Source organism: Malus domestica, chromosome 16 (genome assembly GCF_042453785.1).
Source record: "Malus domestica chromosome 16, GDT2T_hap1".
NCBI lineage: Eukaryota > Viridiplantae > Streptophyta > Magnoliopsida > Rosales > Rosaceae > Malus > Malus domestica.
Genome location: NC_091676.1, coordinates 15,071,470 through 15,088,538, shown reverse-complemented (window position 1 = coordinate 15,088,538; position 17,069 = coordinate 15,071,470). Strand labels below are relative to the sequence as shown.

The following is a 17,069-nucleotide window of genomic DNA, read 5'->3' as shown; positions in this document are numbered from 1 at the left end:
AGGATTGAAATTACGTAGGAATTATGCATCGAGCCTAATTACGTAGGAATTATGCATCGAGCCTAATTACGTAAATAAACATTGTCTTTGTATTTACGTGAGTCGAACTCAAACATAATACCTTTTGAAAACAAATAGAGACAACTAACATTAGATCAGAGAAACTAATTTGTAATGACTAACTTAATTGAAACTAATTTGATGCATGTGTCACGTGGACTTTCCCATACGTGATAAATAACATGATCCCAATTTTCTATGATGACGTGGAAATTAATTATTAAAACAAACAACATAAGGAAAACTAATGAAAAGGGCTTGAAAACTTTGAGTTTTAATGATAAGGACAAAATAAAGGGTAGGGTGAATAGTACCAGGTTTGACTTTTTAGTGTAAAAATGTGGTTTTTCGTTAAAGTGAACAGTACCATGGCCTTTTCGTTAAAACTCCCTAAAACATATGGATTGTTCATGGGAATAATCCAAGGAAGGAGGAATTCAATCTAGGAGGAACTTCAAATCACATGCTGCCACATGTCTTATCTAATCTGGGATAGAAAATATCAAAGGCATAACGTAACCGTCATCTCTCTATCCATGTTTATTTTTGGAATCAAGACAAAGTATGTTTCGATTGTTACATTGGTGTGAATCAAATATGAATCTATTATAATCCATATCCATAAGCTGAGCATTCCTCGTCACTTGGGAGGGGATTTGGCAATAAAATTCAAGGGGAATGGCTTCGTTAACAAAAACTGTGAAGCCATCTTCCAATGCAACTCATTTTCTTGTAGAGTAAGTCGTTTATGTAAAACATCAAGTGCCCACAAGCAGAAGGTTGTTCCTCTGACTAAATACATGCTAGCCTCGAGGCATCTTACAAATCATTTCGTGGAGCCTTGGTTTCTTGTGGCCAAAGAAATCAGTCACACACTGGTGTTTGCAGTAATACAGAAGGCTCAAGAGTAACGCACATATTGCATGACAAAGAACTTGAACCGTTGCCATCCTTCGCCTAACAAATCCTATGTCCAGTTTTAATTTTCGTCGTGATCTACCATAACACATTTACCATATAGAAGAGCCAAACGCTGGAAGTGAGGATCCAGTTTTTAACATCACAACTTTGGTTTACGACAACAATGCAATCATGTACATTTGTTAGCTTTAACCCAAAGGTTTAAACATTTTTGTAATTGTGATTTCGGATATGATTCTTGATAACCGGATTGAGATGGGAGTTCGATGGGTTCAGCTACAATTACAATTTACAAGGGAATGGAGTATGAACATTAGGCGAGAAATCTTATCATGCAATACAAATAACCATAAACCACGCATTTGAAATTGATGACTTAAAAAACTAGAGTTTTCAGGTAGCAATTACAGATTCTTCACTTTTTTCCTAGTGAATAGAATATTACAGTGCCATAAACATCGACATTTCTGAATCAACGATATGATTCATATACATTGGCAAATCACCATAATAACGCATGGAGCTTCCCAATCCAATCGATTTGACAAAGAACACTGAGTTTTCTAGTTTCTCATTATTGTATAGCCATGATACATGTATCTTGTTTCTAATTACCAGTCAATGCTTTCTAGCCTAGGGCTTGAAAACAATTGGCTAGGAGAAGGATGCAAATCCAAAACAGGCAGACCATTGCTTCCAATCCAACCTCTCCCTATTGGAAAAATTATTGCAAAATCAAGGCTGTCGTTGCCTTGTCATCTACTCCAAAGATCTTTTCGCCTTTGAATTGCATAATCAAGAGGATCCCAATCTGGTACAGGAATTGAGGTAGGTTCCTCCACATGATGCTGGTGATGAGAGGCTCAGTCCTGCTCACTGGTGGCTTTTCCATGGGTTCTTTTATGGGCTTTTCTTTGGCAATAGCTAGATATCTTAGTGTGACCATAATTAAGTTTACCAACAAGAAGTGCGCTGCTGTTAACGAGATTCACCTGCCGAAATGGGTGCTATAAAGTTGATGCCAATAGCTGCAATATTTATAGTAAGCTGGAATTGGATGAACTTCTGGATGTTATTGTACACACATCTACCCCACCTCAAAACTGTGACCAGCGATGCAAAATTATCATCCATGATCACAACACCAGAGCTATCCTTAGCAACTTCTGTGCCTTGTATCCGCATAGAAATTCCAATAGCAGCTTTTATCAATGCTAGTGCATCATTTGTGCCATGAGAAACTTATCAGATGGAGAGGACCTTGCCATTACGCATATTTCCTTATCCTTCTCCCTTCTCACTTGAGGTGTGTAATTGCGAAATTGCATGCCTTCTATCACTGCTCCATTTAACATATCCTCATAAGTCTTGAGAATCCCACATTCATTGGATATGGCTTTTGTAGTGAAAACATCGTCACCAGTGATCATTTTGATCTTCACTCCTGCATTCCGAAAGTCTTGAACTACCATCTTCACTCATGGACGACATGGATCTTTAAGACCCACAAGTCCTAACAGGGTAGATCCCTTTTCTTTTAGCACAACTTTGTATCCTTGATCATCCATTTGCTCTTCAGCTAGAAATTCTTTACTAGCAAAAGCAATGTAATGGAACCAGCTAGTTGCCATACTTTCAATAATCTGCTTAACAGTCATTATATGATTGTCATCCTTATCCTCAACATGTCCAACAACATTGTAGTAACTTGTGCACATTGCTAGTGTTCGGGCAAAGATTTCTCTAGAGAAGGCTCCTTGGACCTCTGCACAGCTCCCCAAGGGATTGACACTTTGATGTATGTTTGATGGTTAGGCTCTTGCTTGCCTTGTATACTGCAGTAAAAGCTTGAAGTTAGTTCTGAAATGTGCCTATGTAGGGCCTTAGGTATAGGCCTTGAGGCTTACAATCAAAACTAACTAAATGTTTAGGTGTGCCACTACTATCTCAGTATAGTAGATGTAGAATAAGTGAGTTTTAAGTCGATTACTTGCGCCCCAAGTTACTCAAACTTCTTGTTATTAAAGGATTGTCGTGAACTAGTTAAGTCCACATTAAGTTCATTTTCTTGCCTTGTAAACAAGGACTTTTAGTTCCTGATCTTGTATGTTCGAATGGAGGGAGTCCAGAGCCCCTTAAGTCATTAATTTAGTTCCAAATTGCTCTTTAATGAAAACATATTCATTAAATTAACCAAATTCAGATGCAAATAAGACTCTTAAAATAGAAAAACAGGTGGAAATAACTTGAATACATGCTGGAGAATGCATTAAGCAATAGATTTACTAATTTAGAAAACAAACAAAGAGTTTCGGGCCAGATTTCACCTTATCTGGCAAGGTTGAACCTCTTGTAGTCACTTCTCTTTGTATTTACAGGGGTTGTATGCTAAAAATGGATGGATGGTAAACAAGTTTACATGAGGGAATCGATACTACAACACTAAGGAAGGTAGTAGAGCTTTTATACTAGACAAGAGATAGATTTTCTAAGGAACTATTGCTAAAAGGACTGAATTTGGGTTGATTTTAGCTTTTGGATGCAAATCTGGCTTGAAAGCAGAGTTTGTAAGTTTGTTTGTTTGATTGGTTAAGTGTCCTTGTCTCTGGGGCATGTCTTCCCTTTTATAAGCAGTTTGGCCTGGCTGTTGTAGCTTTTGCTCTTGCCAGAAGCTCTTGGAGGGTAGGAAGTCATCAGCTTTTTACTTGTAATGCCACTAGAAAGTGCTTTTTAGCTGATAGTAGGTTAGTCCTCATCACTTGTCACTTCTAATATGGACACATGGCTTTTACCTTGGCTGAGAAGGTTTTAGTTTGTTGCTGGGCTCGACGCTGGGCTTCGGGCAAATCCACCTTGCTTTGACCTCTTTGGGCCTTTCTACAGTCTAGCCCAATATTCAAATATTAACCCAAACAACTAATATCATCTTTGTAGCTCATTTCCAATGCACCTGCATTTTATTGTCTACGTGCCTTTCCACCAAAACCCTACTTCGTTTCTTTTGCAAAATTAAAGCCTCAACATCGAGAATGCTACAACTCGTCGTCACTTGTTGCATGTCCATCTTCATTTAATGAATTGCCCATGTAAGGATAGCCTTATCTATCGGACTGCCTGAGATCTCAATTTTTAGAATCGAGATAGGCCTGTATACATAATGAGTTGTATTGAGAGCAACCCCTTCATGGATCAAGTACATGACATCTGGAGAAATAGATGAATAAGCCCCTTCTTCCAAAAGTTCTTTGCCTAACCAAAACTTGGTCACCTTCATTTCATTCACGGTGAGAGTACTTGTTTTGTGAGTACCAATGACGGTTACAGAGCCCATCGTCTCAAAAGTCGAGAGTTTCCTCACCAGTACCTTATCAGCCATCATTCGCTTCAAAGAATAAGAAAGAGTGAGGGTCACGGCTAGTGGCAAAACTTCTAGGATAACTACCTGATAGGATTTTTACCACCTGCAAAAGTAGGGATAAAAACACTTGAAAATACTTGCAAGAGTACAATGTATAGTTGGCTCTAGCAAGGTTTTCCACAGGGATTGAATGAATAATTTGTATTTAATCTAATTCTTAATTAATTATTGCCTCTCAATACTACGATCTGATGGTATTCCTTTTCACTTGGAAGTGAGAGGTCTTAGGTTCGAATCTCGTGGATGACGAATTCGATACCAAATTAGGTTGCTCATTGTGTGGCTTGGCCGAACTCCCCATCCCCTTAATGTAAAAATATCGATGTACTAAAAAAAAAATCTAAATTAACTATTTGAAATAAAGTTTGTAAAATTTTATTTGAACCCATATAACCTCTTTCTACCCCCAACTTAAACATTTTTTTTAGTATAAAGATATATTTTACACTAAGGGGATGGGGTAGTTTGGCTAAGCCACACAATTACTATTAAGTACAAGATACAATTAACAATAAAAATATGATTTAACAATAAACATACATCTAATAATCAAACCCTAACAAAAAATGACACCACACGGTACAAATTATGTTATTAAAAAAATTGATCAGCAATACAGTTTTTATGTTTATGTTCATACTTCTTTCTCTTACATCAAAAATGACAATATCCAAATGAACAAGAAGTTTTCTCACCAAATAGAGTTGCTCTCAACTAGATTTTCTATCTTCCTTCGAAGTGCTTCTCATGTATTTTTGTTACTTCTGAGGTTTTTTATTTCAAATAGGTACAATTTGTTTAACTTAGTGGATCAATTCCACCGTCGAGGTACATATCATTCAATCTTTCATAGTTTTAGTCCGAATTGCATTTAATTTTTATGATTTCAAAACCTCTCACAACATAATGGAAGAAGAACAATCTTTGCAACTTATTTCTCAAGAACTCATGATTCAAGACCATAATGTTATAAATGCTGCTTCTCTCCTACCTCTTATTATTTAGTTACATGCTACTGCAGATTACTTCATGCCATCAAATGTCAAGTATATGTTTTCCCATCAATGAATTATTTGGTTGCCTGCAGTTATTTCCTGCAAATCTATATAGTTGGTGCAAAGCAACCTGGAATTTACCGAGAGTAACGTTGTAAAGGATGATGGAAACTCTATCAAAAATAATTGTTGGAAGGAGATAACGTATGTGGATAGAATGCTTTGATTTTGGTTTTTTATTTTCAAATGGGTGTAAAGATAAATTTACATATTGAATTGGGTTTGTAAGGGTAGTTTAGGTAGTAAATTTGGGTTGAAAGAGATTTAATAGTTTAATTAAAAATAATATGGGTGCAAAGAGTAAGTTGGGTGTAGAAGGAGGTTATATGGATTCAAATAAAATTTCCCTTTTTAATTTAGACGAGAGGGATTAGAATCCGCATACAAGGGTGCAGACTCAGCTTTGTTCAATTGGCCTAAACTACATCTCGGGATCCATCTCACATCGCTATAGCAATTGTGTTATAGGAATCAAACTTGCTTAAACTATTGAAACACCTTATAAACCACACATTTACAAAATAAAGACTTAAAACTATAGAGTAGTTGGGAAAAAACAAAGACAGAGATGGCACATTTGTCATAATGAATATAAAGGCTTATTATTTAATGTGTGGCTTAATCGAACCCCTTTCATCTTGGTGTAAAATATATCGTTGTACTAAAAAAAATGCTTATTAATTGAATTGCCACCTGAAACTATCATTAAGTCTCAATTTACCTCATGAAATGGTTTTTTTTCTCACTTTGCCCCTTGAAAATGCCTTCTTCAACACTTTTGGTCTCACTTCACCCCCATTCAGTTAAAGAAATGTTAAATTCAAGGGTATTTTGGACATTTCATTATTACACACCTCTTTGTCTTGCCTTCATCTTGCCTTTCAATTTAGTTGACTAATCTTCATGGCGAAACAAATTATGGTTCATGAAATAAGAGAAAGGAATTTAATGATTTATTCGGTTCAGATCTAATGTTTTTATAATGGAATGAGGTGAAGTGAGACTAAATGAGTTGAAAATAACAGGTTTAGGAGGCAAAGTAAGACAAAACTATTTTCAAAAAGTAAATTGAGACTAAATGACAGTTTGAGAAGCAATTCAATTAATAAGCCTAAATCCAAAAGAAATGCAGCATTATTTCACACCTGACCACTTTCCATGCAAGTTCCTACCAATAATATCTAGTTGAATTTCTATTCGTAAATGTATTAAATAAATACTTTTCTTCACAAGTAACTTTTTCAGAAAGGGTAGCAGATAAGAATTATGATCTGAGCAAACTGGTCTAAAGAAGTCTGATTAAGACCAACTTGGTCAAAAAGGAGTTCGATAAGAGAGAGTTTGATCATGAGTAGTTCAATTAAGGGGAGCCTTGTTATGAAAAGTTCAACAATGGGAGTTTGATCAAAATGAGCAATCCTATTTTGATATACCTTCCTCATGGCATAGACAAGGAAATTGTTGGGGTTTTACAGCCCATGATGATTTTTCCTAAGTCTTTTCATTTCCTATTTGTAATGCATCATTTAGTTTGAAAATTTGATTTAAAAATTTGATCAAAGATCATTTAAAAAATGAGCATTACTTCACACTTTCCTTGCAAGTTCTTACCAATAATATCTAGTTAAACTTCTATTCGTAAATATGTCATACAAATACTTCTTTTCCCAAATAATCTTTTCAAAAAATGAGCATTTTCCCCCAGGATAGAATTCTCTTTTGTGTCAATGACTCGATGAGCAGAAATTAAGAACATAAAGTAGGTGGGCACACGCTTCCATAGCACTACGACCCCGCAAGAACGGATCTCAATGTCATTCAGTTGATTTCCCTTTCCATCCCTTTCTTTGAAATTTTAGGCATCCTTAAAAATTAAGGAGTAGGATTCTTTCTTCTTTAAATTCCTCATATTTTCTCTCTTTTTCTATTTGAACAATTACAACCATATAACATTGTGTTCATTTCTTTATAGAGACACATAGAAAAGTGTGAAAGGAAGAAAAAAAGGAGGAAATTTGGACATAAAGAATACTACTCCCAAAAGTAAAGGCATTTTCAATGTCTCTCTCTCTCTTTACAAGACTCTAATTTATGCGAGGGGATTCAGATCTGCATGCAAGGGTGCAGACACTCAACTTTGTTCAACTAGTCTAAAACTATTGTTGTTATGATTAGGAATCTAAGGCTTTTTAGTCAAAATCGTCCCTAAGATTTGCATCACACATCACTTTGGTCCCTGAGATTGTCCACCATCCATTATTTTGGTCATTTCGTTAAAAACTCCGTTAAGTGTCCCGGAGCTCTTGGCCGGAAGTTTGGGCAATTTTTAAAGCTTCGTAACTCAATCGTTTCTTAACCAAATTTGACCCATAATATATCAAAATGAAGATAGGAAAGTGTAGAACAAGATTATACCTAATTGAAAGCCCAATGGTTGCCAGAGATGGCCATAAAATAGCCTAAAAAATGACTGGTCCGCAGGAAAACTTGAAAACTTTAAACGTTCATAACTTCATCAATACTCAACAAAATTGAGTGAGTCGAAAACGAAAATCATACTTCTTGACGAGACAAAGAGAATGGTACTTTTATTGATGGCTAAATAGTTGTGGTTTGGTTGGAAACCTGCTCGAAAGTGGCTATCTTGGTCTCGAGTTAGCCACTTTCGAGCCATTTTCCAGCTAAACCATGGTGGATTTTTTATTTTTGAAGTTAGCCACTATCGACAAAGGTACCATTCTCTTCTTCTCATTGAGAAGTATGATTTTTTATTTTTGAATCACTTGATTTCGTAAAGTATTGAAGAAGTTATGAACGTTTAAAGTTTACGCTGTTTCCGGCGAGTTTTCCAATTTTCCAGCGGACCAGTCACCTTTCAGGCTATTTTTTGGCCATCTCCGGAAACCATTGGGCTTCCAAATAGGTATAATCTTGTTCTACACTTTCCTATCTTCATTTTCATATATTATGGGTTGAATTTGGTTAAGAAATGATTGAGTTACGAAGCTTTGAAAATTGCCCAAACTTCCGGCCAAGAGCTATGGGACACTTAACAGAGTTTTTAACGGAATGACCAAAATAATGGATGACGGAAAATCTCAGGGACCATTTCTATTGATTTTCAATCTCAGGGACCAAAGTGATGTGTTATGCAAATCTTAGGGACTTTGGCTAAAAAGCCGGAATCTAATTCACACCATTATAGCAGTTGTGTTATAAGAATCAAACTCGCCTAACATTGTGGAACACCTTATACATAAACCACACATTTACAAATTAAAGACTTCAAACCATAAAGTTGTTAATTGGGAAGCAATGACACATTCCTATCAATGGATATCATTCATTTAGACCCGACCAACTACCAATGCTATGAGTTTTTGGGTTTTCAAATCACTTGCCATGCAAGTTCCTACATGCAATCTAGTTTTTTTGTTTTGGAAAGTCATGCAATCTAGTTATTTTGCTGTCGGGAGAGAGAGCTTAATTTGTTTCTGTTGGCAGAGTATATATAATATGGATAATTAATGTTAATGAGATTTTCTTGAAGTGAGACTATTCGTGGAGTCTTTGCCTCCTCATATTTGTTGCGCAATGTTTTATAATATTGGAATGGGAGTTGTACCAAAAACATGAGTAGCCAAGAGTTCATGAAAAGTCTTTTAAGAAAATTTCCTTAGCATTTTCTTAAAATATATATACAAATATTTTTCTCACCAATAATTGATAGAGGATATAGTCACTGCTGGGTGTAGAGCTTTCCTTCCTGTTTGGGGCTCACTAGGTGACTCGATGAGGACTTTTGTCAGATAGGTTGTCGAGCTTTCATTGGGGACAAACGCTTCCCCCATTAACCACAATCTGACTTCATGACAAGTATTTACATGATAATGTTTTTCTAGTTCAGCAGCTAGATTTATTTTTGAAACGCTAACAAAAACTACAAAACCATCTTCCAAATGCATGTTTTCCTCGAGCCCTCTTGCAAATAACATTTCCTTCCTTAATTGCTTCTGCAACTGTGTTAATTACCTCGCTTAAATATCAAGCCAACACTTGCATAAATCATTTTGTGGAGCTTTGGTTTCTTCTAGCCAAAGAAATCGGTCACACACTGGTGTTTGCAGTAATAATACAGATGGTTCAAGAGTAACGCACATACTGCATGACAAAGAACTTGAACCGCTGCCATCCTTCGCCTGCCAAATCCTATGTCCAGTTTTAATTTTCTTCGTGATCTGCAGCAACACATTTACCATTTAGAAGAGCCAAACATTGGAAGTGAGGATCCAGTTTTTGACATACATCACAACTTTGGTTTAAGACAACAATGCAATCATGTGCATTTGTTATCTTCAACTCAAAGGTTTAAACATTTTTGTAATTATGATTTCGGATATGATTTATGATAACCGGATTAAGATGGGAGTCTGATAGCTTCACTTATAATTACAATTTACAAGGGAAGGAAGTGTGAACATTCGGCGAGAGATCTTATCATGCAATATAAATAACTATAAACCACACATTTGAAATTGAAGACTTAAAAAACAATAGAGTACTCGGGTTGCAAATGCAGATTCTTCTCATTTATCCTAGTGAAGAGAATATTACAGTGCTATAAACATCTACATTTCTAAATCAACAATAGTTGAAAATAAAGGGTTTATGACAAATATAAGAATTCTCTACAATCTCGCAACTCTCAAATACTACTTCAATTCTTTATCATTTATAAGATTACAAAGGAGTAATACTAGGAAATAAATCAAAACAATCATTTGTCTACAACACAAGGAAACTAGACCAAATCAAATCATATCAAAATCCTAATTAAATCATATAAAATCACTAATTAAATCATATTCCTAAAATACTTTCCCTATTATTTTTCAACAACGATATCATTCATATACATTACCAAATCACAATAATAATGCATGGAGCTTCCGATCCAATCAATTTGACAAAGAACATAGAGTTTTTTAGTTTATCATTATAGTATGGCCAGGATACATGTATCTTGTTTCTCATTACCAGCCAATGTTTGTTTACCTTCAAACGCTAGTGATCATCATTTCTCCATCTTCAGATGGCTAAACATCGTTTGAGTGAAGACTGCCTTTGCAAAAGAGTTTACAAGTAAGAGAAAGCTGCAGTTCCCATAGGACTTGAAAATCCACCCGCTTGGCAAGCCAACCAATTGGCCAGGAGAAAGCTACAATTCCAAAACATGCAAGCCATTGCTTCCAATGCAACCTCTCCCTATCGGAAAATTTATTCAGAAATTCCAGCATCAGCACTTGGAGGACAATCGTCACTGCAATGATCCCCAAATACGGTTTGCGGGTTCCCTTGAAGACATTTTGCTCAAGCTTCCTTGCGTTGAACTCACTGAAGACCTGGCAAAGCACAAATGTGTTAAAAATTAAGGCTTCAGTTTCCTTGTCATCTACAATGAGCTGGAATTAGATGGACTTCTGGATGTTATTGTACACGCATCTTCCCCACCTCAAACTGTGGTCACCGAAGAAAAATTATCATCCATGATCACAACATCAAAGCTCTCTTTAGCAACTTATGTTCCTTGAATCCCCATAGAAAGTCCGATATCAGCTTCTGTCAATGTTGGTGCATCATTTGTGCCATCACCTGTCACTACAACCACATGACCTCTCTCTTTCAAGCATTGCACCATTAGAAGTTTATCAGACGGAGAGGACCTTGCCATTACACAGATTTCATCTACCTTCTCCCTCTTCTCTTGAGGTGTGTAATTGCGAAATTGCATGCCTTCTATCACTGCTCCACTTGACATATCCTCATCATGCTTGAGAATCCCACATTCGGTGGCTATGGCTTTTGCAGTGAAAACATTGTCACCAGTGATCATTTTGATCTTTACTCCTGCCTTCTGACAGTCTCGAACTGATGTCTTTACTCCTGGTCGACATGGATCATTAAGATCCACAAGTTCTAACAGGGTCAATCCCTATTCTTTTAGCACAACTTTGTATCATTGATCACCCATTTGCTCCTCATCTGAAACTTCTTTATGAGCAAAAGCAATGCATTGGAGCCTGTTAGCCACCATACCCTTAATAATCTACTCAAAAGTCATTTTAGCATTGTCATCCATATCCTCAACATGTCCAAAGGCATTGTAGTAACTTGTGCACATTGCAAGTATCATCTTTGCAGCTTCTTTCCAATGCACCTGCATTTTATTGTCTGCGTGCCTCTTCATCTAAATCCCACTTCGTTTCTTTTATGAATTGAAGGCTTCAACATTGAGAATGCTACAACACGTTTCCACTTGTTGCGTATCTATATTCATCTTATGAACGGTCTACGAAAGGATAGCCTTTTCTGTTGGACTGCCCGAGATCTCAATTTCTAAATCCAAGGTAGGTCTGTATACATAACCAGTTGTATTGAGAGCACCCCTTTCTTGGATCAAGTTCAGGACGTATGGAGAAATAGATGAATAAGCCTCTTCTGACACAAGTTTGCCTAACCAAAACTTGGTCACCTTCATTTCATTCATGGTGAGAGTGCCTGTTTTGTGAGTACAAATGACGGTAGCATAGCCCATCGTCTTACAAGCAGAGAGTTTCCTCACCATTGCCTTATCAGCTATCATTCACCTCATGGAATAAGAGAGAGTGATGGCCACGGCTAGTGGCAAACCTACTAGGATTGCTACCACAACAATTGTAACTGCAACTGCTACAATCCCAACCACCGCATATATTATGTCATTGGCCTTGGTCTTGCTGCCATCAAACTTAGGATTTCCATTCTCATCATCCGTATTGCCTGTGAAGTATCGAACTAACAATACAATGAGCATTATGAGAGCAACTGCCAAACCAACTTTAATTGTTAAGTTAGCTAGCTTGCTAATTTGAGCTTGTAAAGGTGTTTGTTCACTTGTGTCATGGCTGATGATGCTAGTCATCTTGCCTCATATTGTGTTCATGCCGACTGAAGTTACCAGCATCCGACCATACCCATCAACCACTTTGGCACCAGAAAACAAGAATGGATTCTGGCTGCGGCTAATTTCAATAGGGTCGATCTCCCCTGTCATGCTCGATTTGTCTATTTGTAAAGAATAACATCTAAGGACAACCCTTCGGTTGGAACTTGATCCCCTAAGTTTGAGAAAATGACATCACTAACCATAATTTCAGACTTCAAAATATTATGGCGCCTGCAACATCTGAGAGCTTCAACTTGGACATTGTCGCCGACTTCTGACATTTTATGAAACTGTCTGTTCTGCCTGTAATTACTCACAGCAAACATAGTAATGACCAGAATGATATCGGGAAATATGTTTCCATCGTGCATCTAACCTTCGTTTAGTCCATGGTTGTGGATTCCGGAACCAAGAGAAAGTGTAGCATAACCTATCAGGATGAGAATGGTGAGGTCCTTAAAGGCTTCGCACACAAAATGGAATAACCTTTTGGTGGTGGTATCTTGTATGTGTTTGAGCCAAAGACTTCTTGTCTGCGGGCGATAGAAGAACCCTTTTGGTGGTGGTATCTTGTATGTGTTTGAGCCAAAGACTTCTTGTCTGTGGGCGATATCTTCACCATCATGATCACCTTGAATTCCATGGTCTGCATCGACTTTGAGGGATGATGCTAATCATTCAACCCTTCCTAGCTGCTAAATCCAGTCTAGATTCTTGTCATTCACAAGGTCAGTGAGGGTTGTTTGGTCAACCTGAACCGGTCGTCTGCCTCTATCCTTCTGATGTTGGCGAAAAGAGGAGAGCAAGAGACTTCGGTGTCAACATATTTGGGCACAGAAAGGTTGAAGGCTCTGGAGCAGTTGATGACCAGATAAGCAGAACGTCATGTTTTTTTGGTTTGATTTGGATTCTATTAGTGCACCTACCGAATTCGGAAAGCTGCATGGTATTGGAAGACATGCTTAATTACCTGAAAAACACAAATGGAAGTGTTGTAAATTAACTGGAGGCTTTCTTCTCATATTTATAAAAAGCGTAGATTGTCCACTCCTCCATCTTTCAGTGTAGATAATATCATTTGTTAAAAACAAACTCGTTTAACTTTTTATATTATGTGTCGATGCAACTAATTACGGAAATTATTAAGAAAAAGTTGCTTTCAACATCTTTTCAACCTAATGAAAAAGTATTTGCTTTCGACAATCACGATAATTGTTAAATTTAGTTCATTATTTAATAAACTAATAATTAAGAAAAACTAGTTAATTAAATGATGATTGTAGTATAGAAGAAGTCTTTCTCCTTCATTTCCTTGGGTTTTGCAAATGTTTCAAATGGTACGGCTGTCCACATCAGATGCCACCTAAGTGGTATGAAAATATGGTATAAAAACATGATGTGAACATCATTACTCTACAATTTTTGGATGGGTCAATATTTCACGCATATCGTCACCACCTTATAATGAAGGGTTTGATGGTGTGATAGTTCAATCACACATACAATTGTCTCCCATATTCCTACGGTCTTGTAAAAGATTTGATGGTGTGATACTTTAAATCACACCTCTATAATCCAACAGGATCCTCTCCTGATTCTTTTGGCGAGGATTTTGAGGATTCGTAAATCGTGTCCGTTCATCGTATATCGTGCAATCAATTTTTAGCAAGTACTATTTATGTTTATTTTTAAATAAAAATATTTAAAATGATTTTTGACTGCACGATGTATGATGAATGAACACGATTCACGGATCCCTAGAATCTTTACAAAGAGAATCCGAACTCCTCTATAATGAAAGCTACTCTTGTGTGTGTCAATAAGCCCGCAGCACGTCCACAGTTTGGATAATGACCTCGCCGAAAAATACGGTAGGCGGATTGGACAGCGTGAAATTTGAGGACATAAGCTGAAGTCCATTAGCAACTTGAAATCAGATGAGAATTACTATTTCTAATTTACATTAGGGGGATTGGGATTTGCATACAGGGGTGCAGACTCAACTTTGTTCAACTGATCTAAATTAAATCTCAAAATCCATCTCACATCACTATAACAATTGTGTTATAGAAATCAAACTCCCTTAAATTATTGTGGAACACCTTATAAACCACAAACTTACAAACCAAAGACTTAAAAAACTATAGAGTAGCTGGGAAAAGGCATTTGACATAATGAATTTAAAGACTTATTAATTGAATTGCCCCTTAAAATTGTCAATTAATCATGATTTACCTATTGGGATTGGTTTTGTCTCACTTAGCCCCCTGCAACTGTTATTTTCAAACAAACGTAAACTCAAGGTATTTTGGACATTTTACTTTTACACACCTCTTTATTGTGCCTCCATCCTGTTCTTCAGTTCAATTGACCGATCTTCTTGGCGAAACAAATTAGGATTCATAAAAGAAGAGGAATTGAATGATTTATTAAGTTTGAATTTAACGTTTCTTTAACATAATGGAATGAAGTGCGATCAAATACATTGAAAATGACAATTTCAGATAGCAAAGTGAGACAGAACCACTTTTAGAAAGTAAATTGAGACTAAACGATGGTTTCAAAAACAGTTCAATTAGTAAGCCTAAACTTAAATGAAATGAGCCACCCAGATCAACTTCTTTCGTCGAGCAACACAACCTGGCCTAACTCGACGAGTTCGTAACTTCGTATTGGTAAATTTCGGGTAGGCAGGCAAAGAGTGTAATTCGTCTACTTAGGACGCCGCCATTTATTAAGATCATCATTCACACAATATCCATTTCCATGCTCGTTCAGAATTTTCTTCCGTGTCAATGACGCAGAATTAATAACGTCAGGTTGATGACGAGCTTTCCTTCCTGTTTGGGGTTCACTACGTGACTCGATGAGGAGTTTTGTCAAAGAGCTTTCCTTCCTAAATCATTATATATATTTTTCTGCTATATTTTATCTTCTAATTTCTCTCTAAACATATATATTTATATATATATACACACACACACCTCTACGTAAGAAAAACACTTGCAGACATAGCATGCATTTCTCAAAAACAATTTCACGTTTGAAAACGGTTGGAGGAATGTCCTATTTATACTAAAAGATGACGGCTGCAAAACTTGGAGATTAAATAAAAATAATTACAAATAAACATTGGTCCTTATCCTTTGACACTTGTCAAAGTAATATAGATTTTAAAAACTATTTGGTACATCTGTCTTCCTCTTACCAAGCCACGTCCATGTTATCTAATTGCCTCCTCATGCTAATATTACGTTTTCAACTATACCTTGACACCTCCACTCAATAGGCTAAGTTAATCAGCATCTAAAATGCTTAGACAACACTCTAAACTCCCCACTGGTTGCCACCTATGAATAAGATTTCATGCATGTAAAATCATGCCACCACTCAACTAACTTCAAAATATAACATAACAAATGGTCTTAAAAGTAACGGTTTAAAGAAATATTAGGATGGACTAATGGTTGATACTGGGCCAAAATATTTGATTCAAAATTAGAAGTGAGTCTCACTAGGTGAAAATATAAAATACGGGTTCTCACATGAGGCTTCAGGTGAGGGGCTTTAATGTTATTTGATATGTATTTTTCGTATGAAAGATTTTCTTGTTATATACTTTGTGTGCGTAATATAGATTTTTAAATGTGTTATTACCCAATCATCAATCTGCTTAGTGAAATGATATATGTATTTATATAATTATTACTGTCAGCCATTAGTATATTTAGGGCATATATTATATTTATTAATACTGTCAACCATGATTATATTTGGGGCATATATTATATTTATTATTACTATCAATCACGAGTATATCTGGGGCATATCTTATATTCATACAATAGATGATTGAATGTGTGTGGATCAATCACGAAAGGTCGGTTGAATGCATGTGTGGATTCATTCGAGATATCGAGTGAGATTATCTTATATATACAAACGATTCCAATATGATGTTTTCTAAATGTGATTAATTCATTTTAATCACATATGTCTTATTATTGTAACTCATACGAGCTTTATAGCGTATCTAGGTTTTGCTTTGTTTGGTGCATCACTCCTACGGTGTGGAGCTGTTTTTTTTTTGCATAGTACATGTGGCAGTTAGAGAATAAATTTTAAGGAAAATTAATGAAAATGGCTTGAAAACTTTGAGTTTTAATGATAAGGACAAAATAAAGGGTAAAGTGAATAATACCAGGATTGACTTTTTAGTGTAAAAATGTGGTTTTTCGTTAAAGTGAACAGAACCGGATGTTTTTCGTTAAAGTTCCCTAAATTTTAAGAGGTGTAGATGGTGTGTGTAGTGTATTTGAGAGTAATTTTGTTTCCGCTAATACTCTGATGTATATTATGTATAAGTCTCACCTGATTCTCTATATTATTGTATTGCTACTTTTGTCTACCACTTATTGATCCTTACTTATCTTGGAATCGTGGTGTGACGGTTAGCACCATCAGCCGTACCACCATCACCATTATCTCCCACCACAGTTGTCATCATTGCTGCCACCACAATTTCCACGCCATCACCTAACCAGCATTGCTACTGCGGTACCGCCAACGTCTCCCTCCATCATTGTCGTTTTTATGCATGTGTCGCATAAAGACTTTCCCGTATGTGATA

The 17,069-nt window shown here is 36.4% G+C and overlaps 2 pseudogenes; both read right to left on the bottom strand.

The window, feature by feature from the left end:
- Positions 1 to 1,705: 1,705 nt before the first annotated feature.
- LOC103416840 (calcium-transporting ATPase 12, plasma membrane-type-like) lies at positions 1,706 to 9,713 on the bottom strand (annotated as a pseudogene).
- An 837-nt stretch (positions 9,714 to 10,550) lies between these two features.
- Positions 10,551 to 17,022, bottom strand: LOC139187703 (putative calcium-transporting ATPase 13, plasma membrane-type; annotated as a pseudogene).
- Between the last annotated feature and the right edge of the window lie 47 nt (positions 17,023 to 17,069).